At 40.5% G+C, this 26,016-nt stretch overlaps 1 long non-coding RNA gene across 2 annotated transcripts in view; it reads right to left on the bottom strand.

Annotated features, from left to right (window-relative positions):
- The window catches only part of LOC117198749 (uncharacterized), a 350,606-nt gene that overhangs the window by 279,641 nt on the left and 44,949 nt on the right, over nucleotides 1-26,016 (bottom strand). The gene's annotated exons all lie outside the window — the stretch shown is intronic.

Below are 26,016 nucleotides of genomic sequence, written 5' to 3' on the forward strand. Positions count from 1 at the left end.
TTTAACACCCCACTTTCACCAATGGACAGATCATCCAAAATGAAAATAAATAAGGAAACACAAGCTTTAAATGATACATTAAATGAGATGGAGTTAATTGATATTTATAGGACATTCCATCCAAAAACAACAGAATACACATTTTTCTCAAGTGCTCATGGAACATTCTCCAGGATAGATCATATCTTGGGTCACAAATCAAGCCTTGGTAAATTTAAGAAAATTGAAATTGTATCAAGTATCTTTTCCGACCACAACGCTATGAGACTCGATATCAATCACAGGAGAAGATCTGTAAAAAATACAAACACATGGAGGCTAAACAATACACTACTTAATAACGAAGTGATCACTGAAGAAATCAAAGGGGAAATCAAAAAATACCTAGAAACAAATGACAATGGAGACACGACGACTCAAAATCTATGGGATGCAGCAAAAGCAGTTCTAAGAGGGAAGTTTATAGCAATACAATCTTACCTTAAGAAACAGGAAACATCTCGAATAAACAACCTAACCTTGCACCTAAAGCAATTAGAGAAAGAAGAACAAAAAAACCCCAAAGTTAGCAGGAGGAAAGAAATCATAAAAATCAGATCAGAAATAAATGAAAAAGAAATGAAGGAAACGATAGCAAAGATCAATAAAACTAAAAGCTGGTTCTTTGAAAGGATAAACAAAATTGATAAACCATTAGCCAGACTCATCAAGAAAAAAAGGGAGAAGACTCAAATCAATAGAATTAGAAATGAAAAAGGAGAAGTAACAACTGACACTGCAGAAATACAAAAGATCATGAGAGATTACTACAAGCAACTCTATGCCAATAAAATGGACAACCTGGAAGAAATGGACAAATTCTTAGAAAGGCACAACCTGCCAAGACTGAATCAGGAAGAAATAGAAAATATGAACAGACCAATCACAAGCACTGAAATTGAAACTGTGATTAAAAATCTTCCAACAAGCAAAAGCCCAGGACCAGATGGCTTCACAGGCGAATTCTATCACACATTTAGAGAAGAGCTATCACCTATCCTTCTCAGACTCTTCCAAAATATAGCAGAGGGAGGAACACTCCCCAACTCATTCTACGAGGCCACCATCACCCTGATACCAAAACCAGACAAGGATGTCACAAAGAAAGAAAACTACAGGCCAATATCACTGATGAACATAGATGCAAAGATCCTCAACAAAATACTAGCAAACAGAATCCAACAGCACATTAAACGGATCATACACCATGATCAAGTGGGGTTTATTCCAGGAATGCAAGGATTCTTCAATATACGCAAATCAATCAACGTGATACACCATATTAACAAATTGAAGGAGAAAAACCATATGATCATCTCAATAGATACAGAGAAAGCTTTTGACAAAATTCAACACCCATTTATGATAAAAACCCTGCAGAAAGTAGGCATAGAGGGAACTTTCCTCAACATAATAAAGGCCATATATGACAAACCCACAGCCAACATCGTCCTCAATGGTGAAAAACTGAAAGCATTTCCACTAAGATCAGGAACAAGACAAGGTTGCCCACTCTCACCACTCTTATTCAACATAGTTTTGGAAGTTTTAGCCACAGCAATCAGAGAAGAAAAGGAAATAAAAGGAATCCAAATCGGAAAAGAAGAAGTAAAGCTGTCACTGTTTGCAGATGACATGATCCTATACATACAGAATCCTAAAGATGCTACCAGAAAACTACTAGAGCTAATCAATGAATTTGGTAAAGTAGCAGGATACAAAATTAATGCACAGAAATCTCTGGCATTCCTATATACTAATGATGAAAAATCTGAAAGTGAAATCAAGAAAACACTCCCATTTACCATTGCAACAAAAAGAATAAAATACCTAGGAATAAACCTACCTAAGGAGACAAAAGACCTGTATGCAGAAAATTATAAGACACTGATGAAAGAAATTAAAAATGATACAAATAGATGGAGAGATATACCATGTTCTTGGATTGGAAGAATCAACATTGTGAAAATGACTCTACTACCCAAAGCAATCTACAGATTCAATGCAATCCCTATGAAACTACCACTGGCATTTTTCACAGAACTAGAACAAAAAATCTCACAATTTGTATGGAAACACAAAAGACCCCGAATAGCCAAAGCAATCTTGAGAACGAAAAATGGAGCTGGAGGAATCAGGCTTCCTGACTTCAGACTATACTACAAAGCTACAGTAATCAAGACAGTATGGTACTGGCACAAAAACAGAAATATAGATCAATGGAACAGGATAGAAAGCCCAGAGATAAACCCACGCACATATGGTCACCTTATCTTTGACAAAGGAGGCAGAAATGTACAGTGGAGAAAGGACAGCCTATTCAATAAGTGGTGCTGGGAAAACTGGACAGCTACATGTAAAAGTATGAGATTAGATCACTCCCTAACACCATACACAAAAATAAGCTCAAAATGGATTAAAGACCTAAATGTAAGGCCAGAAACTATCAAACTCTTAGAGGAAAACATAGGCAGAACACTCTATGACATAAATCACAGCAAGATCCTTTTTGACCCACCTCCTAGAGAAATGGAAATAAAAACAAAAGTAAACAAATGGGACCTAATGAAACTTAAAAGCTTTTGCGCAGCAAAGGAAACCATAAAGAAGACCAAAAGACAACCCTCAGAATGGGAGAAAATATTTGCAAATGAAGCAACTGACAAAGGATTAATCTCCAAAATTTATAAGCAGCTCATGCAGCTTAATAACAAAAGAACAAACAACCCAATCCAAAAATGGGCAGAAGACCTAAATAGACATTTCTCCAAAGAAGATATACAGAGTGCCAACAAACACATGAAAGAATGCTCAACATCACTAATCATTAGAGAAATGCAAATCAAAACTACAATGAGATATCATCTCACACCAGTCAGAATGGCCATCATCAAAAAATCTAGAAACAATAAATGCTGGAGAGGGTGTGGAGAAAAGGGAACCCTCTTACACTGTTGGTGGGAATGTAAATTGATACAGCCACTGTGGAGAACAGTATGGAGGTTCCTTAAAAAGCTACAAATAGAACTACCATATGACCCAGCAATCCCACTACTGGGCATATACCCTGAGAAAACCATAATTCAAAAAGAGTCATGTACCAAAATGTTCATTGCAGCTCTATTTACAATAGCCCAGAGATGGAAACAACCTAAGTGTCCATCATCGGATGAATGGATAAAGAAGATGTGGCACATATATACAATGGAATATTACTCAGCCATAAAAAAAATGAAATTGAGCTATTTGTAATGAGGTGGATAGACCTAGAGTCTGTCATACAGAGTGAAGTAAGTCAGAAAGAGAGAGACAAATACCGAATGCTAACACATATATATGGAATTTAAGAAAAAAAAAATGTCATGAAAAACCTAGGGGTGAAACAGGAATAAAGACACAGACTTACTAGAGAATGGACTTGAGGCTATGGGGAGGGGGAAGGGTAAACGGTGACAAAGCAATAAAGAGGCATGGACATGTATACACTACCAAACGTAAGGTAGATAGCTAGTGGGAAGCAGCCGCATAGCACAGGGAGATCAGCTCGGTGCTTTGTGACCGCCTGGAGTGGTGGGATAGGGAGGGTGGGAGGGAGGGTGACGCAAGCAGGAAGAGATATGGGAACATATGTATATATATAACTGATTCATTTTGTTGTGAAGCTGAAACTAACATACCATTGTAAAGCAATTATGCTCCAATAAAGATGTTTAAAAAAAATAAAAAATAAAAAAATAAAAAAATAAAAATGCAAAAGTGTTTTATATTGGAATATATATATATAATTATATCTAATAATCAGTATAAAAAAAAAGAAAGACAATTTTTAAAAATCAGGAATACAATATACAAACAAAATGAGAAGTTTAACAAAGAGATAGAAATCATTAAAAGGAACCAAACAGAAACTCTGGAGCTGAAGAATACAATAAGTGAATTGAAAAATGCAACATACAGCATCACCAGCAGAACAAATGAAGCAGAAGAAAGAATCTGTGGATTAGAAGACAGGAACTTTGATATTATTCAGTCAAGGAAAACAAAGAAAAAAGAATGAAAAAGAGTGAAGAAAGCCTACTGACCTATGGATACCATCAAAAGAAGCAATATGTGAATTACTGGAGTCCCAGAAGAAGGGAGGGAGAAGGGGGCAGAAAGTTTATCTAAAGAAATAAAGGCTGAGAATTTACCAAATCTGGGGAGACATTTTGAATCTATTTATTTATTTTTGGCTGCATTGGGTTTTTGTTGACATGCATGGGCTTCTCACTGCGGTGGCTTCTCTTGCTGCGGAGCACAGGCTCTAGACACATGGGCTTCAGTAGCTGTGGCACACGGGCTTAGTCGCTCCACAGCATGTGGGATCTTCCCGGACCAGGGCTTGAACCTGTGTCCCTTGCATTGGCAGGCAGATTCTTAACCACTGCGCCACCAGGGAAGCCCTTGGGAGACATTTTGATATCCAAGTTCGTAGAGCTCAGAGGTCACCAAACAGACTAAACTGAATTCTTTACTGGGTAAATCACAGATCTCCATGTCTTTGAGGTCAGTTACTGGAAGATTACTGTGACCTTTCAATGTTGTCATGCTTCCTCTGATTTGTCATGTTCCTTGGAGTCTTACGTTGCTGTCTTCACATTTGCAGCAGCAGTCACCTCCTCCAGTCTTTACTAACTGACGTTAAGAGAGAAATACCTTCCATCGGCCCTGCTAGGGATTCTGAGGCTCGCTCAGATTTTCTATGGATACACCTGCTCCATGCTTCTTGCTCCCTCCTGTGGCAGAATTCTTAAGCTTGAATGCCTTCTCTCAGTCCTATAAAGCACCAGGCTGGGTGCTGCCAGCCTCTCTTTTGCTTTCGCAAGTGTGGAGTGGAAGCTCAAGTTTTTGGACTTCCAGGTCTGCAGATTCTGCCTGCCTTTCTGTGCGTGTTCACTAGCCATCTGCTGAAGCTTGCTCTTGCTATCATCAGGAGCACACACAAAGAGCCTGCCACAGGAAGTCGGGTGGGGCTGTGTGGGTGAGGCATGCAGAGCCCTGGTGGTACCCATATGCCCGTTGGGGAGATCTATGAGCAAGACATTCCCAGCAGCTCATGGGTAGGCTTCTTGATGGAGTCCACAACAGTTAACAGAATCTGCATCCTTTTAATGTCCTCCAAGAGGCCTATCTGCTGCTCTCCCACCCTCTTCCCACCCCAAGTCATACAATGCACAACTCAGTACTTTGGATGCAGCAAGAGAGAATTGGGGTCTCTTTGGCAATGTCCCACACAGCTGATGTTCACTCACACACTCCCCTTTTACCCCACAGGAGAAATCACAGGCCAAGAAGGTCTCGCTTGACACTGAGCTGTGCTGCCTTGGGAGAAGGGTGATGCAGCTAAAGTCACGCTCTTCCTCTTACCCTTTCCAATATGCCTAAACTCGTATTTTTTTGCTCCAACAATACGCTGGAACTTCTTCACTGAAAACCTGGACTTCCACAAAGGCTCTCTCATCCATGAGTGACTGTCTATGTCATTATTCTCCAGGAGCTCCTGGACCCTGGCTGAGAGGCTGGAGCCAGTTCACAGGCCACTTTAGAATCCACAGGCAACTGAGATCTGTATGCCTATTGCCCAACATGCAGGTGGGTGAGATTCCTTCTGGTTCCCCTGACATATGGGTCCCTCAGCTCTCACAAAAGAACCATTGTCCTTGAAGGATGCCAAATTATTGTTGCTGAAGGGGATACAATGAGGGACATCTTATTCAGCCATGTTGCTGATGTCACTCCTGTTACCCAATTTTCTGGACCACTTTTTATACAAGATATATTTTATACAATACACCCTTTGGTATTCAAAATAGACCCCTCAGAACTACAAGTCAAACTCAAACATCCTAAATTGCCAGGAGTCTATATGCCAGTTTAAGAAAAATAATTTGTTTTGCTATATTCATCCCATTCTTGTTTAAAGAAAGGCTATAACTGGCCTCAGGGCCTGCTGGCTACGTTTCTCAACACAGAGGTTCTAAGTCAGGGTTCATCAAACTTCTGCAAAGTTCTGGGTAGTTATTATTTGAGGCTTGATGAGCCACACAGTCTCTGTTGCAACTACTTAACTTTGCCATTGTGGCACAGCAGCAGCCACGCACAATATGCAAATGAATGGTTATGGCTGTGATCTAATAAAACATTATTTACAAAAACAGATGGTGAGTTTGGCAGTTCCTCAAAAAGTTAAACACCTTATCACCCAGCAACTCTACCCCTAGATAATTATCCAGAAGGATAAAAACAGGTATTCAAATAAAAACTTGCACACAAATGTTCATAGCAGCCCTATTCACCACAGCTAAAAGATGGAAATAATCCCAGTATCAATCAGCTGAGGAATGGATAAACAAAATGTAGTATATCTCTACAATGGAATAGTATTCAGCCATAAAAAGGAATAAAGTATTGGATCATGCTACAATGTGAATGAACCTCAAAAGCATTATGCTAAGTGGAAAAAGCAACAAAAGGTTGCATATTGTATGATTCCACTAATATGAAATGTCCAGGATAGAAAAATTCACAGAGAAAGAATTTGATTGGTGGCTGACAGGGGCTGAGGATAATGGAATGGGGAGTGTCTGCTTCACTCTTGTGGGGTTTCATTTTGGGTTGATAAAATGTTTTGGAACTAGATAGAAGTGGTAGTTGTACAACACTGTGAATGTACTAAATGGCACTGAATTTTACACTTTAAAATGGTTAACTTTATGTGAATTTCCCCTCAATTAAAAAATATAAATATATAAATACAGGTATATAAATATAGTTTGTGGTGGTTTTTTGTTTGTTTTTTATTTGAAGTATAGTTGATTTACAGTGTTGTGTTAGTTTCAGGTGTACAGTAAAGTGATTCAGTTATACATACATATATATCTATTTTTTCAGATTATTTTCCCTTATAGGTTATTACAAAATATTGAGTATAGTTCCCTGTGCTATATAGGTCCTTGTTGGTTATCTGTTTTATATACAATAATGTGTTTATATTAATCCCAAACTCCTCATTTATCCCTCCCTCTCCTTCCCCCTTTGGTAACCCGAAGTTTGTTTTCTATGTCTGTAGGTCTGTTTCTGTTTTGTAACTAAGTTCATTTGTATCGTCTATTTTAGATCCACATATAAGTGATATCATATGATATTTGTCTTTCTCTGTCTGGCTTATTTCACTTAGTATGCTAATCTCTAGGTCCAACCATGTTGCTGCAAATGGCACTATTTCATTCTTTTTATGGCTGAACAATATTCCATTGTGTATATATATATATATATATATATATATACACCACATTTTCTTTACCCATTCATCTGCCAATGGACATTTAGGTTGTTTCTATGTCTTGGCCTCTGTAAATAGTGCTGCTATGAACATTTGGGTGCATGTATCTTTTTGAATTATGATCTTCTCCAGATATATGTCCAGGAGTGGGATTGCAGGATCATATGGTAGCTCTATTTTAGTTTTTTAAGGAACCTCCATACTATTCTCCATAGTGGCTGCACCAATTTACATTCCTACCAACAGTGTATGAGGGTTCCCTTTTCTCCACACCCTCTCCGGCATTTATTATTTGTAGACTTCTTGATGATGGCCATTCTACTTCTCTGTAGTTTTGATTTGCATTTCTCTAATAATTAGCGATGTTGAGCATCTTTTCATGTGCTTCTTGGCCATCTGTATGTCTGCTTTGGAGAAATGTCTATTTAGATCTTCTGCCCATTTTTTGATTGGGTTGTTTGTTTTTTTGATATTGAGCTATATGAGTTGTTAGTATATTTTGGAGACTAATCCCTTGTCGGTCACATCATTTGCAAACATTTTCTCCCATTCTGTGGGTTGTCTTTTCACTTTGTTTATGGTTTCCTTTGCTGTGCAAAAGCTTCTAAGTTTAATTAGGTCCTACTTTTGTTTTTCATTTTCATTTCTATTACTCTAGAAGACAGATCCAAAAAGATATTGCTGCAATGTATGCCAAAGAGTGTTCTGCCTACATTTTCCTCTAGGAATTTTATAGCATCTGGTTTTACATTTACGTCTTTAATCCATTTTGAGTTTATTTTTGTGTATGGTGTTAGGAAGTGTTCTAATTTCATTCTTTTACATGTAGCTGTCCAGTTTTCCCAGCACCACTTATTGAAGAGACTGTCTTTTCTCCATTGTATATTCTTGCCTCCTCTGTCATAGATTAATTGATCACAGGTGCATGGGTTTATTTCTGGGCTTTCTATCCTGTTCCATTGATTTGTATTTTTGTTTTTGTGCCAGTACCATACTGTTTTGATGACCGTAGCTTTGTAGTGTAGTCTGAAGTCAGGGAGCCTCATTCCTCCAGCTCCGTTTTTCTTTCTCAAGATGGCTTTGGCTATTCGGGGTCTTTTGTGTTTCCATACAAATTTAAAAATTTTTTTGTTCCAGTTCTGAGAAAAGTGCCATATGTAATTTGATAGGGATTGCATTGAATCTGTATATTGCCTTGGGTAGTATAATCAGTTCGACGTACTTTGTTGACCCTTGTTCTAAACCAACAAGCCAAGAGTTGAGGTACTGAAGCACACCACTGCCCATGTGTACAGCATTCAAAGCCATCCAGCAGTGCTGGAGAAGGGAAGGAGTGTGCAGTCTTACACCTCCCTAAAATTGACATCAGGCACCACACATGACCTGTGAAGGCAGGAAAGCTTCTAATAAGACTTGGTGTCTAAGTTGAGTGTTAAATTAGGGAGGAAAGGGTATTCCACTCACAGCACATGGTAAGGCCAGAGGTGAGATGGCTTAGTCTCTCCACAAAACCAAAAGATATTTAATATTGGACTAAAGAAGAAGATGGAATGAGGAGGTATATGGCTAGGCAGGGAAATAAGAGTCACAACATTAGGGCATGGTAAAAAATTTGGATTTTATCCTGAGGGCAGAGGAAAGCTTATCTAGGTATTTCAGCAAAGGAGGTGGAAAACCAGATTTGTTTTTTTGGAAGCATGACTCTCAGTGTGTCCAGATGATGGGCTGGGAGACAGAGATTCTAGAAACCAGGAGAAACTTGGCAAAACAAAAATTTTTTTGAATGACTTACAGCACACAAATAGAGCTTCAAGGCAAATTCTCATAGAAAAGAAAAGTTGGCCTATTGGAGGTTTTCCACATCAGGCAGACTCCTCTTTCAAATAGGAACAAGAAATTTTTTATTTTTCCAAAAAGTTCAATAAAGACCATCATAAGGATTTAGTGGCCAGGCCCAGAATGAGTTGAGCAAAGCAAAACTGATAGGGAAGTAAAATATAAAATGAGAATCTATTTTCCACTTTTACTGAGGCCAATATAGATGGAAAGGAGCTTGCAGTTTTCCATGAATAACAACTGAAGCAGAAAACAATGTTAATTATTATTATTATTGTTATTATTATTATTACTATTATAATTTATGTTAATAACAACATTCTATGGGACTATTTAAATAGAGGATGCCTTGGGAAGCAAAGACGGTCTAAGGAATTTCTTACAAAATTTCATTTGCAGCTCACAGTCTCCTTAGCATCGCTAATTAATATTCCCTCCCTAAACAAATAAGAATTGAGGGGGTTGGCAAGCTACTGAAATAGTGCTTATCACAGGAAACAATGGAGAAAAAACTGAAAGTACTGGGGTCACACTTGTGATTATTATCACAACAAAATGCTTCTGAGGAACAGCCTGGCAAAATGCATCTGCACCATAATGCCTGTAAGATAAATGGCTTCAGGACAATTGAAAATTAAAACAAATCTCAGGTTCAGTCACTGAATTTAAACATTGGGAAAATGCACATTTTGCTCCAGCCATCAATTCTTGGCAGGATTTTTGGATTTGATTTTGTTTTGTTTTTTCACGCCAGCATTGCATTCTTATTTTTTTTTTTTTTTTTTTTCGGTACTCGGGCCTCTCACTGTTGTGGCCTCTCCCGTTGCGGAGCACAGGCTCCGGACGCGCAGGCTCAGCGGCCATGGCTCACGGGCCCAGCCGCTCCACGGCATGTGGGATCTTCCCGGACCCACGTCCCCTGCATCGGCAGGCGGACTCCCAACCAGTGCGCGACCAGGGAAGCCCCAGCATTGCATTCTATAATGGGTTTCCTCACAATCTATTTCAAATACACACCTAAGAGCACTCGATTCCTGGTGCTGCTGAGGCAGTGACTCAGAACATGGGCTTTCGAGTCTGAGAGATGTGAGTTCAAATCCTCATTCTGCCATTAGCTACATGTGATTAACAGCCACTCTGTGTCTCAGTTTCCTTATCTGTAAAATGGGGATGATAATGCTGTCTAACTTTACAGAATTTTAAAGGGTGATGGTTCTAAGGGGATGTCCAGCACCTGACATACATTTCAATAAGTGGCAGTTGTTGTGGAATAATGATTATGCTGCAGCCCTTCCCCTGCTCATGGGAGATAAAAGAAACAGCCCACGCTGAGTCCAATCCTGCACTGAGCCCACTGACTTTCAAGAAATATGTGTTGTTTGAATGAGAATGAATGCATGATCCTGGTAACTGTCTGGTCACTCTGAATTCCCGTCCAGTTTCTAGAACAATCTTGCTTTCGCTTGCTTAAGTGGCAAGTGGATCTTCTTGTGTATCAATTATAACAAGCCTTGACCAACAGAGAGATGAAGTCCCCAAAAGGGCATAGAGATGGCACAGAGCCCCAGCCCATTAACCTTGAGAGCAGGGGTCAGAGAGAGGGGAAGTTCCATCTGTTGGCTAGGTGTGGTCCGAGGAGCAATTTTTAAACTCTACGTAGCAAAGGTCTCTTTTGGAGTCAATAAATATTGCCAATTATTACCAATAATAATACCACTCATCAAGTGCTTACTATGTGCCAGGTATTTGCTTAGCACTTTAAAATACATTATCTCATTTAATCCTCGTGACAGTACTGTAAGGTCTAAATCTCTATTATTCCCCATTTTATTCGGAGGAAACTGGAAACCTAGAGATAATAAGTAATTTTCCCAGATTACGCAGCTGGAATTCAGACTCAAGGTATCTGGTTCTAAAAATCCAAATACTTAACCACTATACTATTATACATCACCTCCCAAGCAAATACAGGCCCTTAGACAAATATAAACGTATCACCTGCTTTGGTTTCCAGTGGCTGCCATAACAAAAGACCATGAATTGGGTGGCTTAAACAACAGAAATGTATTGTCTCACAGTTCTGGAGCCTGGAAATCTGAGATCAAAGTACTGGCAGGGTTGATTACTTCTGAGGGCTGTGAGGAAATCCGTTCCTTGCCTCCCTTCTAGCATCTGATGGCTTGCTGGCAATCTCTGCCATTCCTTGACTTATATCTCTGCTTTCATCTTCACCTGTGCATGTGTTTATCTCCAAAGGTCCCCTCTTTATAGGGACACCAGTTATATTGGATTAGGAGCCCACCCTACTCCAGGATGACCTCATCTGAACTAATTACATTTGCAATAGCCCTGTCTCCAAATAAAATCACATTCTGAAGCCCTGGAGGTTAGGACCTCAACAATGAATGGTGGGGGCAGTGTAGGGGGGGAGGGTTACACAATTCAACCCATCACATCACCCAAATCCGTTTGTCTTTACTGGTTATCCCCTCATCTTCTGACCCAGGGATATGGGGGAGGGGAGCAGGATTTCTACACACTCATACTGCAATATGCAACTCTTATTCCAAATCCCACAAAGCCATTTATCCTATGTTAGAAAGGAGGATTGAAAAGGGATACAGTGCAAAAGATGTCAAACCAAAGATAAATGTTTCCTCAGGGGCAATGATTTTGAGTAGTAAGTTTTTGAAAAATGGACACATGAGGGACAAAGGTTGAGTTTTGTGAAATCATTGATAACCCCAAGACAACACCCAGCTTTCCCCCATGATTATAAATGGGGGGATTTGAGGTGAAACTTCTATCATGTGGCTTTCAAAGCCCTCGGTGGCCCAGGAGTACTGAATCATTTCTAAGGTAAAGCGCTTCCTTCAAACCCAGGGGAAACAGAAGTAGGCAGATAAAAAATGATAACACAGGAAGCAGATTTATGAGGAACCTGAAATCTGAACATGGCTTCTTTATATTCCTTAAGAGGGACCTGTCCTGTGGCCTATGTAGGAATAAGAACCTAAAATTGAACACCAAAAATAAGATCTCTCAGCATTTCCCAAACTCATACAGGAAATCTCACACAAGTCCCTCCCCAACAAATAACAGACATGACATAAAAAGCAGATTCCTTTGTCTAGCAATGGCCATAGGTAGATGAACATTCTCTCATTCTTTCAAAAGGTACTTCCTGAGTGAGTGCCGTTTGCTGAGCCCTGTCCCAGGTTCTGAAAATAAATACATCAAGGAGAGTTTACAGATTAGGTGGATCCCAAACTCTGAGTAATTAAAGCATAGATCTACAAGGGATTTCAGGAGTCAGTTATGCAGACAGAAGGAGGGCAAACGAGACAGAGGAAGGCATGTGTCCTGTATTTCTGTTGTGTGTCTGCTAATGAATTCATCACAGCAAACTTTCAAGATGGTGTCTTTCCTGCAAGCCAGGATTTTAGTCTCATTCCTACCATTTTGTAGGAACCACAATGGCTGAATTCCTCTCCTTTGGTCCAGCATAATTTGTAGATACACCACTAGGAACCATCATTTTGCTTCTGAGCTCTTCCTATCTAGTGGAGGCCAAAGTTATTCAAGGAAGAAGATATTTTCCCTATTTGGGGAACACTAACAGTCCTGAGGAATCTGCATATATATAAAAAGGTTGTTTCCATAACAAAGGTAACGAGACCAAAATAATATTTTATCAGGGAAGAGGTTAGAAACTGTCAACCCCTCTAGGTCACCTCCTCCTGCAGATATTTTTCTTGGGCCTATGCTTTCCCACTCCACAGCCCACATAACTTCTTATTTTGAAAATTCTCAAATTTAAAGAAAAGTTCAAATAATAGTATAATTATATTCAGAGATCCCTAACACACACACACACACACACATACACACACACACACACACACACACACTTTTTTCTGAACTATTTGAAAATAAGTTGCAGACAACAGAGTATTTCACTCTGGAATACTTCCATGGAAGTTTCTTAATAATAAGGCTATTCTCCATTTCCAGTATATCCACAATACCATTACCACACCTCAGAAAATGAACAATAATGCCGTAATATCGTGTAACATATAGTTCATATTCCAATTTCCCCGGTTGACAAAAATAATGTCTTATATGTGTTGGCTAGTTTATTTTTTTAATTTGGAGACTTCACATAAGAATCCAGACTTCCCGTTTTCCTTGAAAAATCTGAAGATCTAACAACACTAAGCCTGGCTCCTCATATGGGAAAATTAGCCTATCTGAGTCTCCTTTAGCCAGGAGCTATGTTCTTCATTTTGCCACCATCTTCATCCCCTATTATTTTCACCAGACATAACTGCCTCCTGAAGAAATCACTGTGACCCCTGATAAAAGACTTCCCCTGAAATCACAGTGGAGCAAGCTACTACCTCTATCTGTACTATATGCTTCTATGTTGCTTCCATGCTAAATTCCAGCCATTCCAACCCCTCTCTCTCAGATCTGTCCTCCAATACAAGCTCCAAAGACTAAAGTTTAATAGACGTCTAGTGTTGATGAAGCATCTCAAACACAACATGTCCAAAACTGATTGATCTTCTCCCCACAAACCCTATTCTATCCACTGCTTGTGGATGCTTGATACTGGATGATGGCAATTCCTTCCTTCCAGTCGCTGATGTCAGACACTTCGGAGTTATCCTGGACTCACACACAATCGTCATCCAATTCATAAAGAAATTCCATTGGCGCTACCTTCAAACTATATCCAGAATCTGACCATTTCTCTTCACCTCCACCACTCCAACTCTGGTATGATCCACCATCATGTCTCACCTGGATTATTGCAATGCCTCCTTTTAAAACATTAGTTCTATGCTCAAAACCCTCCCATGGCTTTCCATGTCACTCAGTTCAAAAGCAAAGTCCTTTCAATAGCTCTTAAGGCTCCACATGATCTTACCTTTCTGATCTCTTCCCTCACCCTGCTCCCCAGCCCCTGCTCACTCTGCTCCAGCCACATTGGCCTCCTTGTTGATCCTCAAACAAGCCAGGTACCCCAGGGCCTTTGCACTTACTGTTCCCTCTGCCTGTGACACCCCTGCTTTACTTTTTCTTTTTGTCTAGGACAGATCACTCTCTACACTGTACATATTTATTTATTATGTTTATATTTTATTGTCTACCTCCCTCTGCTAGAATGTAAGGGTCAATTTTGTTCATGATGTGTCCACCATGAACAAAACTGAACATTATGAAATGCTCTTCTGTAGAAGAGCATTTGATATGGGAATGTAAAATGGTGCAGTCCCGGAGAAAGCACTTTGGCAGTTCCTCAACAAGCTAAACATAGAATTACCCTATGACCCAACAATTCTACTCCCCAAAGAATCAAAACAGATATTCAAACAAATGGTACATGAATGTACAGCACCCCTTTCACAACAGCCCAAAACATGGAAACAATTCAAATGTCCATCAACAGATGAGTGGGTAAACAAATTATGGTATATCCATAAAATGAAATATTATTCAGCCATAAAAAGAATGATGTATTGATGCACATTACAATGCAGATGAACCTTGAAAACAGTATACAAAGTGTAAGCAACCAGACACAAAAGGTCTCACATTACATGATTTCACTTATATAAAATATCAAGAATAGGCATATCAAAAGAGACAGAAAAGCATACTGGTAAATACCAGAGGCTGGGGGAAGTAACTGTTTAATGGGTATGTGTTTTTATTTTGGGTGATAAAGAATCTTGGAAACTTCGCAAACCACTTCTGACACGTTTGATCAGTCACAGCACCTTCTCCATACACTGCACAAATCTTTTTTTTGCGTTTCAGTTGTGTGTTTACCTTTCTTGAAATCATGAAGCATAATATGCCAAAAATGTTGCTTTTTTTCTTCCATCTTCAGTATTAAAATGGCTACACAAAAATTCACCAATTTTGATAAGTTTTTTTTTAAATGCACACTGATATGACACAATACAATCTAATAAAATTGTTTAAATGAAGTTAAAGACAACTAAGTGCTACTATATTTATAGAGTCATCGTACAGAAAAAAACTGTATGAATTTTTTGGCCAAAACAATACTAAATGCCACAGATTTGCTCACTTTAAATTGATTCATTTTGTGTTAAATTCATTCAATTTAACCTTGATAAAAAAGAACACCTCAAAAAAATAGGTCTTCAACAAATATTTGTTGAATGAATGAATGAACAACAAATAAATGAATATGTATGGCCCTGAAAACAGCTTGCACTGAAAGGTAATCTATGGAAGAGCATTTTGGGAAAATCTGTGGTCCTTTACCAACCACATTTAAATTACCCTGTTTGGGGGGAAAGTAAGCATTGGAGCGGAAGTTGTCCTGGGGGTCTGTGACCATGCTTGGTGGCCTTCGCTGAGTTTTATTACTCTGCTCATGAAGAACAGGAGACAACGCCTGCGGTCCTATCAGGGAAAAAAATCTTCCTGTCTTGGAATTTTCAGAACCTACTGTCTTCCTACATAGCAAGACACATCTCTGACTGCCAGGAGGGAGTAAAGCCAGTGAGAGTTAGTCCCATCTGCTTGCAGACAGGCAGGAACATTATCTGTCTAATATTGCTTCATCAGAAAATCTTATGGCTGGGGCCCTTTCCCGGCGCTCACTGTGACCTCAGCCTTAGGACCACATTAAAAAGCATTATTATGCCGTGGAGAGAGGGCAGGAGGGAGGAGACGGGCTGCCAGACTGGAACTAAATTAAAAATAAAGTTCCCCTTATTAAATTCATAATTATTGTGAAGCTGTGAAATCTTATTTTAAACCTCCGGCTCCTTTCTTTTATCCAGGGTACAGGCTTCTTGCTTCCGAATCCCTATTTTGCTTTATGGACAATTTCTTTTTAGCATTCTGAGCATTTAACCTTGAAAAATAGTGTTTTTTTTGCTGTTGTATGTTCTGACTGTTAGTCTCCAGGCATCTCTGTGGCATCTTTATAAATCTGCAGGAGCTGGTAAATATTTCTTGCCGACCAGCAGCTAAAATCTGAAAATAGCAGCTCACTTTTTAGCTGTCAGGCAATTAATGTAATTCAAAGGAAATGAAAGGTATGGGCAACTGGGACTGCTTTTAATAACAGGAGGGTTCCTGGCTCAGGCTTAGAAAGGGAGGAGAGAAGAATCAATAAAAGGCAAACAGAAAAGGTAGAAGAGGGCATGGAGTTATCCAGAAACATTTTGTCAGCATCCTGGCAACACCACTAATCTGTGCCAAGAGAAGCTGATAAATGCAGCCATTGGTGGTGAACTTAGAGATGGGTCAACCTTCAAGGCCTAGACCAGGGCATCCTCCAGCCTATAAAATACCTTTGTGTAAAATGGGAAAAGGTGCCCCACCTGGGCAGGTGAATCAGGAGAAAGTGCCCCCTGTACATGGATGCAGCCACACACCAGGTCCATTCCCAGTTCTACAGGTGGAGAGGTGACTCATGTTCTTAACAGTGTCCCAATTTAGTGTCACATGACCTAAATTGATCTAAACAGATGCAGTCTAACTCAGGATTTAGGATTTTTGTGGAGAATACTGGGCCAAAGATGCTTGTCTTTCACTACACATAAAGCTGAATAACGGGGTTCCAGGAGCACCTGTCAGCCATCCTGAGACCATGAAAAAAAGCTTACATGAAAATGCAGTCATCTCTGAGGACACATAGCCTTGTTCAAAGGGACAAGACAGAGAGCCCAGAAAGAAACCAATACTGGGTCAGTTGTGTTTTACAAGTGTGTGAAGGCAATTTGAGAAAGGATAGTCTCTTTTAAAAAATTGTGCTGAAATAATTGGGTAGCCATTTGCAAATAAATGAATAAATTTTGACACATACTTTATACAAAAACTAACTCAAAATGGATCATAGACTTAAATGTAAGACCTAAGACTACAAAACTTCTAGAAGAAAACGCAGAAGAAAATTTTTTGATCATGAGTTAAGCAAAGATTTCTTAGACATGACACCAAAAGCATGATCCATAGAAGAAAGAACTGATAAACTGGGCCTCACTGACTTTTTAAAACTTCAAGAGACTGTTAAGATAATGAAAATGAAAGCCACAGGCTGGGATAAAGTATTTGCAAAATACATTTCTGGTAAAGGATTTGCATTCAGAATATATAAAGAACTCTGAAAACTCAATAATAAAACAGCAATATAATTTTATATGCTATTTTGTTATTTTATTGCCCCTTGAGTTCTATGTTCTTTTGCATATTTTATATTTTTACAATAGGCCCCTTTCTATAGTTATTGCAGTTGCTTCTATTCACTCAAACTTGACCTATGAGAATTCTATCTAAGAATTGTCTTTATCCTCAAAATAGGTAAGAATAAAATTTTGTAATGGGCAAAAGATATGCATAGTCACTTCACCAAAGAGGTTATATAGATAGCAAATAAACACAGAAAAAGATAATCAGCATCATTAGTTATTAGGAAAATGCAAATTAAAACCACCTTGAGGGCTTCCCTGGTGGCGCAGTGGTTGAGAGTCCCCCTGCCGATGCAGGGAACACGGGTTCGTGCCCCAGTCCGGGAAGATCCGACATGCCGCGGAGCGGCTGGGCCCGTGAGCCATGGCCGCTGAGCCTGCGCATCCGGAGCCTGTGCTCCACAACGGGAGAGGCCACAACAGTGAGAGGCCCGCGTACCGCAACAAACAAACAAACAAACAAAAAACACCTTGAGATACCACTGCACACCTATTAGAATGGCTAAAATTGGTGATACCAAGTATGGGTGAGGATAGGGGGCAATCGGGACTCTCATTCACCGCTGATGAGAATGCAGAATGGTGCAGCCATTTTGGAAAATAATTTGGCAGCTTCTTATAAAGTTAAACATAGATTTACTATATGAACCACCGATTCCACTAGTAGGTGTTAAATTCATTTTTTACCAGAAAAATGAAAACCTGTATCACAAAAAAAGCCTATGCACAAATGTTTACAGTAGTTTGATGTGAAGTGGCAAAAAATGGTAACAAGACAAATTTCCTTCAATTAGTTAATGGATAAAAAATAACTGTATGGGAACATATGTATAACTGATTCACTTTGTTGTGGAGCAGAAGCTGACACACCATTGTAAAGCAATTATACTCCAATAAAGATGTTAAAAAAATTGTACTTCTATAGAATCAGCTACTACTCAGTAATAAAAAAAGAATCAACTACTGATACATGCAATGACATGGTGCATCTCAAAGGCATTATGCTGAATGAAAGAAACCAGGCTCAAAAGGCAACACACGGACTTCCCTGGTGGTGCAGTGGTTAAGAATCCACCTGCCAATGAAGGGGACACAGGTTCAAGCCCTGGTCCAGGAAGATCCCACATGCCGCGGAGCAACTAAGCCTGCAAGCCACAACTACTGAGCCTGCGTGCCACAACTACTGAAGCCCACATGCCTAGAGCCCGTGCTCCGCATCAAGAGAAGCCACAACGAGAAGCCCTTGCACCACAACGAAGAGTAGCCCCCACTCGCCACAACTAGAGAAAGCCTGTGCATAGAAACGAAGACCCAGTGCAGCCAGGGGAAAAAAGGCAACGTGCTGTATGATTCCATTTAAAAGATATTCTGATTAGCGGTTCCTGGGGGCTGAGAGTAGCAGGAAAAGTTGACTACAAAGGGATAGAAGGGATTTTTTGCGGGGGGGGGATGGAAATAGAAACGTTCTATATCCTGACTGTGGTGGTGATCACATGACTGGATGTGTTTGTCAAAACCCACTGAATTGTACACTGAAAAGTGTGGACTTTGCCATACATAATATTACCTCAATAAGACTAATCCAAAAAATAAAAATTATAAACAAACAAATAAAATATAGCACTTCAAACCCTGAACTGAGATTTACTCTTGGATGTTCCAGTTATGTAAACCAGTAATTCTCTCTTTTCTTATACCAGTTGGGTTAGATTTTCTCTTGCTTGCCATAAAGAGTCCCTAACTGTTACATGGGCCCTGTCTTATCCAGCACTTAGATTTATGGGGTTGAATGGTCTACCCTCAGTTCAGATTTCCCAGAAGCAAAACAGAGCTTTGAGTTAGAGATGGAAAATGTGCAGCATGAGCACATAACCCCCTTTTCTGCCCATGACAGTCATCAACAATCACCCATCCTTCAGAGTAAATATGGCTTCAGAGACCTTCCCAACATGTCACTCGTTATAGGCTGAGATCACTGCTACTCCTTCCCTGTAGCAAGTAGACTCTGAGATGTCTCCCAATCATCCCCACCTCCTGGTACTCATGTCCTGTGTAAACCTCTCCATTTTGGACAGGCAACACCTGTGACTTACTTCTAATCAACAGAAGAGTGTAAAGGTCACTTCCATAATTAGTTTACAGGAGATTGTGAGTTCCATCTTGCTAGGAGGCTCTATTGCGTTCTTGGTTTACATGCTCTGATGAAGCCAGTTGCCATACTGGAGATGTCTCACAGCAAGACACTGAGGGTGCCAACAGCCAGCTAAGAACTGAAGCCCTCAGTTCAATGACCTTTAAAGAACTGAATTCTGCCAACAACCACAGGACCTTAGAAGTGGGTCTTTCCTCTGCTGAGTCTTCAGATGAAACCCCAGCCTGGCTGACACCTTGGCTGTGGCTTGTGAGAGACCCTGAAGCAGCGAAGGCAGATAAGCTGTACCTGGATTCCTGATCACAGAAACTGTGAGATGATAGTATGTCTTGTTTTAAGCTATTAAATTTGAGTGTGATTATCATGCAGCAATAGATAATTAATACATAATTATCGTAAACCATTTCAAAAGATGCAGATAACTATGCAACTCACAGAATGTTTCTTGGCATTTTCTTAACTGCACGCTTACTTGATAAAGATTAAACTTCACTCTGCCAACCCGCCTGTGGCCTCTTCTGTGGACTGATTTCCTCAGACTAAAGCAAAGCATCTCTAAACACATATTCTCTTCTTTCCACTTATTTTTTTATTTCCTAATAAAGCAAGGTAATCTCTGGGAACTGAGTGGATAATTCTCATGCAACAGATTAAAATTACTTCGTGGGGCCTGCAGCCAGATCCTAGGGCCCAGCTTTGCCTGCCAGTGGGCCACAATACCCCCAGGACTTGGGCCGGCACCAGCTCTGGGATCTCCTAGACCCCACCTCCACACACCAGTGGGCCAGCAATACCCCCAGGACTTGGGCCGGCACCAGCTCTGGGATCTCCTAGACCCCACCTCCACACACCAGTGAGCCAGCAGTAGCCCTGGGGCCCCCAGGGTTCCACAGTCAGCTGCCTCATGACCCAGCCCTGCCAAGCAGCAGGCAGAAGCCTCTGCACAGGGCAGGGCCTGGCAACCAACTGGACTGGGAGCCAGCTATGCCCATCAGACTACCCGCAGTAGTCACCCACCACAGCAGAAGGACCCATGCAGCCCACAAAGGGGGCACCCCTACAGCATATAGCTCTGGTGACCAGAGGGGAGTGTGCTGCTGGGACACATAGAATATCTCCTACAAAAGGCCACTTCTCCAAAGTCAGGAAACATAACCAACCTACCACATATGCAGAAATAAAAACAGGAAGCCAGACAAAATGATAAGACAGAGGAACATGTTCCTAAAGAAAGAACAAGATAAAACCCCAGAACAAGAACTAAGTGAAGTGGAGACACCCAATCAACCCAATAAAGAGTTCAAGGTAATGATTGTAAAGATGATCAAAGAGCTCAGGAGAGTGTGGACAAACAGAGTGAGAAGTGAGAAGTTTTAAACAGAGTTAGAAAATATAAAGAACAACCAAACAAAGATGAAAAATACAATAACTGAAATGAAAAATACAATAACTGAAATGAAAAATACACTGGAAGGAATCAACAGACTAAATGATACAGAGGGATGGATCAGTGAGCTGGAAGACAGAGTAGTGGAAAACTCTGACACTTCATAGAAAAAAGAAAAAAGAATGAAAAGAAATGAGTACAGCTTAAGAGACTTCTAGGACAAGAAGAAGCACACTAATATTTGCACTATAGGGGTCCCAGAAGGAGAAGAGAGAGAAAAGAGGGCTGAGAACATATCTGAAGATATAATAGCTGAACGCTTTCCTAACTTGGAAGGAAAAAAGACATCCAAGTCCAGGAAGCACAGAGAGTTGCAAACAGGATCAACTCAAAGAGGATCAAACCAAGACATATTACAATTAAAACGGCAATAATTAAAGATAAAATATTAAAAGCAGCAAGGGAAAAGCAACAAGTTACATACATGGGACTCCCATAAGGCTATCAGCTGACTTTGCAGCAGAAGCTCTGCGAGCCAGAAGGGAGTGGCATAATATATTTAGAGTGAAGAAAGGGGAAAACCTACCACCAAGAATACTCTACCTGACAAGGCTCTCATTCAGATTTGATGGAGGGATCAAAACTTTTACAGACAAGCAAAAGCTAAAAGAGATCAACACCAACAAACCAGCTTTACAAGCAATGTTAAAGGGACTTCTCTACGTGAAAAAGAAAAGGCCACAACTAGAAACATGAAAATTACAAAAGGAAAAATCTCTTTAGTAAAGGCATACATATAGTAAAAGTAGTAAATCAACCACAAACAGAGCTAATAGGAAAGTTAAAGGACAAAAGTAGTAAAATCATATATATCCACAATAAGCCATTAAGGGATACACAAAACAAGTAAATGTAAAATACGCTGTCAAAAACAGTAATCATAGGGCTTCCCTGGTGGCGCAGTGGTTAAGAATCCACCTGCCAATGCAGGGGACACAGGTTTGAGCCCTGGTCCGGGAAGATCCCACATGCCACGGAGCAACAAAGCCCATGCGCCACAACTACTGAAGCCCGTGCACCTAGAGCCCATGCTCCGCAACAAGAGAAGCTACCACAATGAGAAACTGGTTTTGTGGTGCTGAATTCTCTTAGCTTTTGCTTGTCTGTAAAGCTTTTGATTTCTCCATCGAATCTGAATGAGATACGTGCCAGGTAGAGTAATCTTGGTTGTAGGTTCTTCCCTTTCATCACTTTAAGTATATCATGCCACTCCCTTCTGGCTTGTAGAGTTTCTGCTGAGAAATCAGCTGTTAACCTTATGGGAGCTCCCTTGTATGTTATTTGTTGTTTTTCCCTTGCTGCTTTCAATAATTTTTCTTTGTCTCTGATTTTTTCCAATTTGATACTATGTGTCTCGGTGTGTTTCTCCTTGGGTTTATCCTGTACAGGACTCTGCACTTCCTGGACTTGGGTGGCTATTTCCTTTCCCATGTTAGGGAAGTTTTTGACTATAATCTCTTCAAATGTTTTCTCGGGTCCTTTCTCTCTGTCTTCTCCTTCTGGGACCCCTATAATGTGAATGTTGTTGCGTTTAATGTTGTCCCAGATGTCTCTTAGGCTGTCTTCATTTCTTTTCATTCTTTTTTCTTTATTCTGTTCCACAGCAGTGAATTCCACCATTCTGTCTTCCAGGTCACTTATCCGTTCTTCTGCCTCAGTTATTCTGCTATTGATTCCTTCTAGTGTAGTTTTCATTTCAGTTATTGTATTGTTCATCTCTGTTTGTTCTTTAATTCTTCTAAGTCTTTGTTAAACATTTCTTGCATCTTCTCGATCTTTGCCTCCATTCTTTTTCCAAGGTCCTGGATCATCTTCACTATCATTATTCTGAATTCTTTTTCTGGAAGGTTGCCTATCTCCACTTCATTTAGTTGTTTTTCTGGGGTTTTATCTTGTTGCTTCATCTGGTACATATCCCTCTGCCTTTTCATCTTGTCTATCTCTCTGTGAATGTGGTTTTTGTTCCACAGGCTGCAGGATTGTAGTTCTTCTTGCTTCTGCTGTCTGCCCTCTGGTGGATGAGGCTATCTAAGAGGCTTGTGCAAGCTTCCTGACGGGAGGGCCCATCATCTTTTTTTATAAATGAAGTTTTACTGGACTTCCCTGGTGGCGCAGTGGTTAAGAATCAGCCTGCCAATGCAGGGGACATGGGTTGGAGCCCTGGTCCAGGAAGATCCCACCTGCCACGGAGCAACTAAGCCCGTGCACCACAACTACTGAAGCCCGCGCCCTAGAGCCCGCGAGCCACAACTACTGAGCCCATGTGCCACAACTACTGAAGCCCGCGCGCCTAGAGCCTGTGCTCCATAACAAAGACAAGCCACCACAATGAGAAGCACGGGCACTGCAATGAAGAGCAGCCCCCAGTCGCTGCAACTAGAGAAAGCCCATGTGCACCAATGAAGACCCAACGCAGCCAAAAATAAATAAATTAAATAAACACATTTTTAAAATAATAAATAAATAAAGTTTTACTGAAACACAGCCACATCCACTCATTTGCATAGTGTCTATAGCTGCTTTCACTCTGCAATGGCAGAGTTGAGTAGCTGTGACAGAGACATATGGCCCACAAAGCAGAAAACATTTTACTATCAGGCTCTTCACACACAAAAAGTATTCATTGACCACTGTCATAGAAGAAATTAGAGAACCTTCCAAAAAATGGCTGTATTTCTTCCCTGTATTTCTTCCCTTGGTTGTGGGGCAATGCAGGGAACATGAAAAGAGATCAGGAGACATGGGTTCAAGTTCCAGCCCCGTGTCTGTAGTCCATGCATTAGTCAGTTCCTTTCTCTGAGTCTCAGTTTACCCATCATAATTTTAGTACATGGACTAGATTAGGTTTCTTCCAGTTCTGAGTAACATATCAACTCAAACAACTTTGGGTATAACATTTATGTAAGCAGTCGTACTATTTTAATGTGAAATGTAATAGTTTCCTTTTTCTTCCCTTTGTTTATTGCTCTAGACAATAAGAAAGTCTAAGCTCGCCTTGTCTTAGAGGAAAAGAAGAACTATTTCCATTTAGTTAGGGCCATGGGCCATTAACTTTTAGTATACAAAAGAACCAGAAGAGAAGAAGTGGTTTGTGTAATTTTAATCATTATCACTGTCGTCGTCATCATCGTCATCATCATCATCACATACATTGTACCAACAATGTGCCAGATACTGCCCTATCCTAATGCTTTAATTCCTTTAAATTTTCCTGTAAAATCCTATGAAATGGGTATTGTTACTAACCCCATTTTACCAGTGGGAAAATTGAGGTATGCAAACTCACATCTTCCCCCAAATCACAAAGCTGGTAAGAAGCAGAGCCAGGCTGAGAACCCCTAGCAGTCTGGCTCCAGAGTCCTTGGTATTAACTTCCATGCTATAAAAGAAAGAAGATTCCTGTCCTTGACAAAGCAGCTTGAGCAAAAGCAAGAGGAAGAGGAGAGTCTCCATCTGCCTCACCCCCGTTTAGACTAGAACGATATTCCCCAAGGCTATGGAGAGGAGAGATGGGAAGGAGATGATGAGAAGGAAGAGTTAGGAGGTATGGCCAGACCATAAGCAGACTCCCTAAGATTCATGTTTCCTGAGTGTGGTCCCCATCATTAAGGGGCAGTTTTCGAGTACCCCAGAGCTGTGTGGCCTATAGATGGCCTCAGTCAAGGGACCCTACCAGCTGTCCACCCAGCAATTGCCCATCTATGCTCAAAGCTTTGCTCAATCTGACTAACCTGCGGGTTGGGGCGTGCTCTCTGGACATCGAAAGGGTGGAGGTAGAGGAAGAAGCCTCTGTACTGTATCTTTGTGGGGTGGAATGAAAACAATTTGGGGACTTGCTCTACCAAGATGGGACAGTGGTCCTCGCATCCCCAGGACCTCAGCAAAAATGAAAACTTATTGAAAGAACCCTGCGGAATGTCATGATCTTGAACCCAGAGTTGAACTACCAGTCCTGGGGACTTCAGCAACAGAAATGCATTCTTACAACAAATATTTAATAAGCACCTACTATGCGGCACACTCTGTGCAAATATTGGGCATGAGACGATGAGTAAGGTTCTTGCACAACCTGCGCCCTCCACCTGGAATTCCTTTCTGGCTCTCCTTCACCTGGCCAAATCCTTCTCAGGGTCACAATTTTGCTGGGCATTGCTTCCTCCAGGGGGTCTCCTGACCCTCCCCCAACACCAATCTGCAACCACTTGCAGCCAACTATGTTCTTTGGCAACTTCTATTTCCTATCTGACTTGAGCTTTTCAACAGTAAAATGAGAATAATAACAGGTGCCTCTAGGGTCATTTAGAGGATGGAATGAGGGAATTGTGTCATGTGAAGCTCAGTGCCTGGGTCTTTAATTGCTCCCACACTGTGTTGCAATCTTCCCTCCAGACCTGTCACGGGGCCTGACAATACATGTTTGACAAACTTGGAAGGAAGAAAGGGAAGGAGGGACACAATCTTTGACAAAGACTTCCCAGTGCAAAGGGAGAGATAGATGTGCACACAAAGAACTAGAGCCTAAAATAAAAGATGCTATAAAGGAAACATTGACAGTGTCCCATGGAATCAAAGAAGAAAGAGCCATTGATGGCTGGTGGTATTGAACATTTTCACAAAGCAGGTGATGGCTGATTGAAGAGTAGGAGCCTGCAAAGCAGAGCAGACAGATTAGGGCCTTCCAGGCAAGGAGAGTGCACAGTTGATGAATCCCAAGGATTTAATTCTTACAAAGAGTAGTGGGTTGAGAAAACTAAGTAGAAGCAGTAGACGTGTTTAAGGAACATACGTCCTTAACATGAAAATGAGACAAAGAGATAAAGATAATGTATGAAAAAGTATGACTATTTTACCTTTAATAAATAACATAAAAAAGCAGAGAACGCTGAGAGATTATCAGTGATTTTCCTATGTCTTAAATTAGCAGCAATCAGTACCATACAACTCATTTTCCATCTGCTGTCTCAAGACTGCAGGAAAT

Source organism: Orcinus orca, chromosome 16 (genome assembly GCF_937001465.1).
Source record: "Orcinus orca chromosome 16, mOrcOrc1.1, whole genome shotgun sequence".
NCBI classification, from domain to species: Eukaryota; Metazoa; Chordata; class Mammalia; order Artiodactyla; family Delphinidae; genus Orcinus; species Orcinus orca.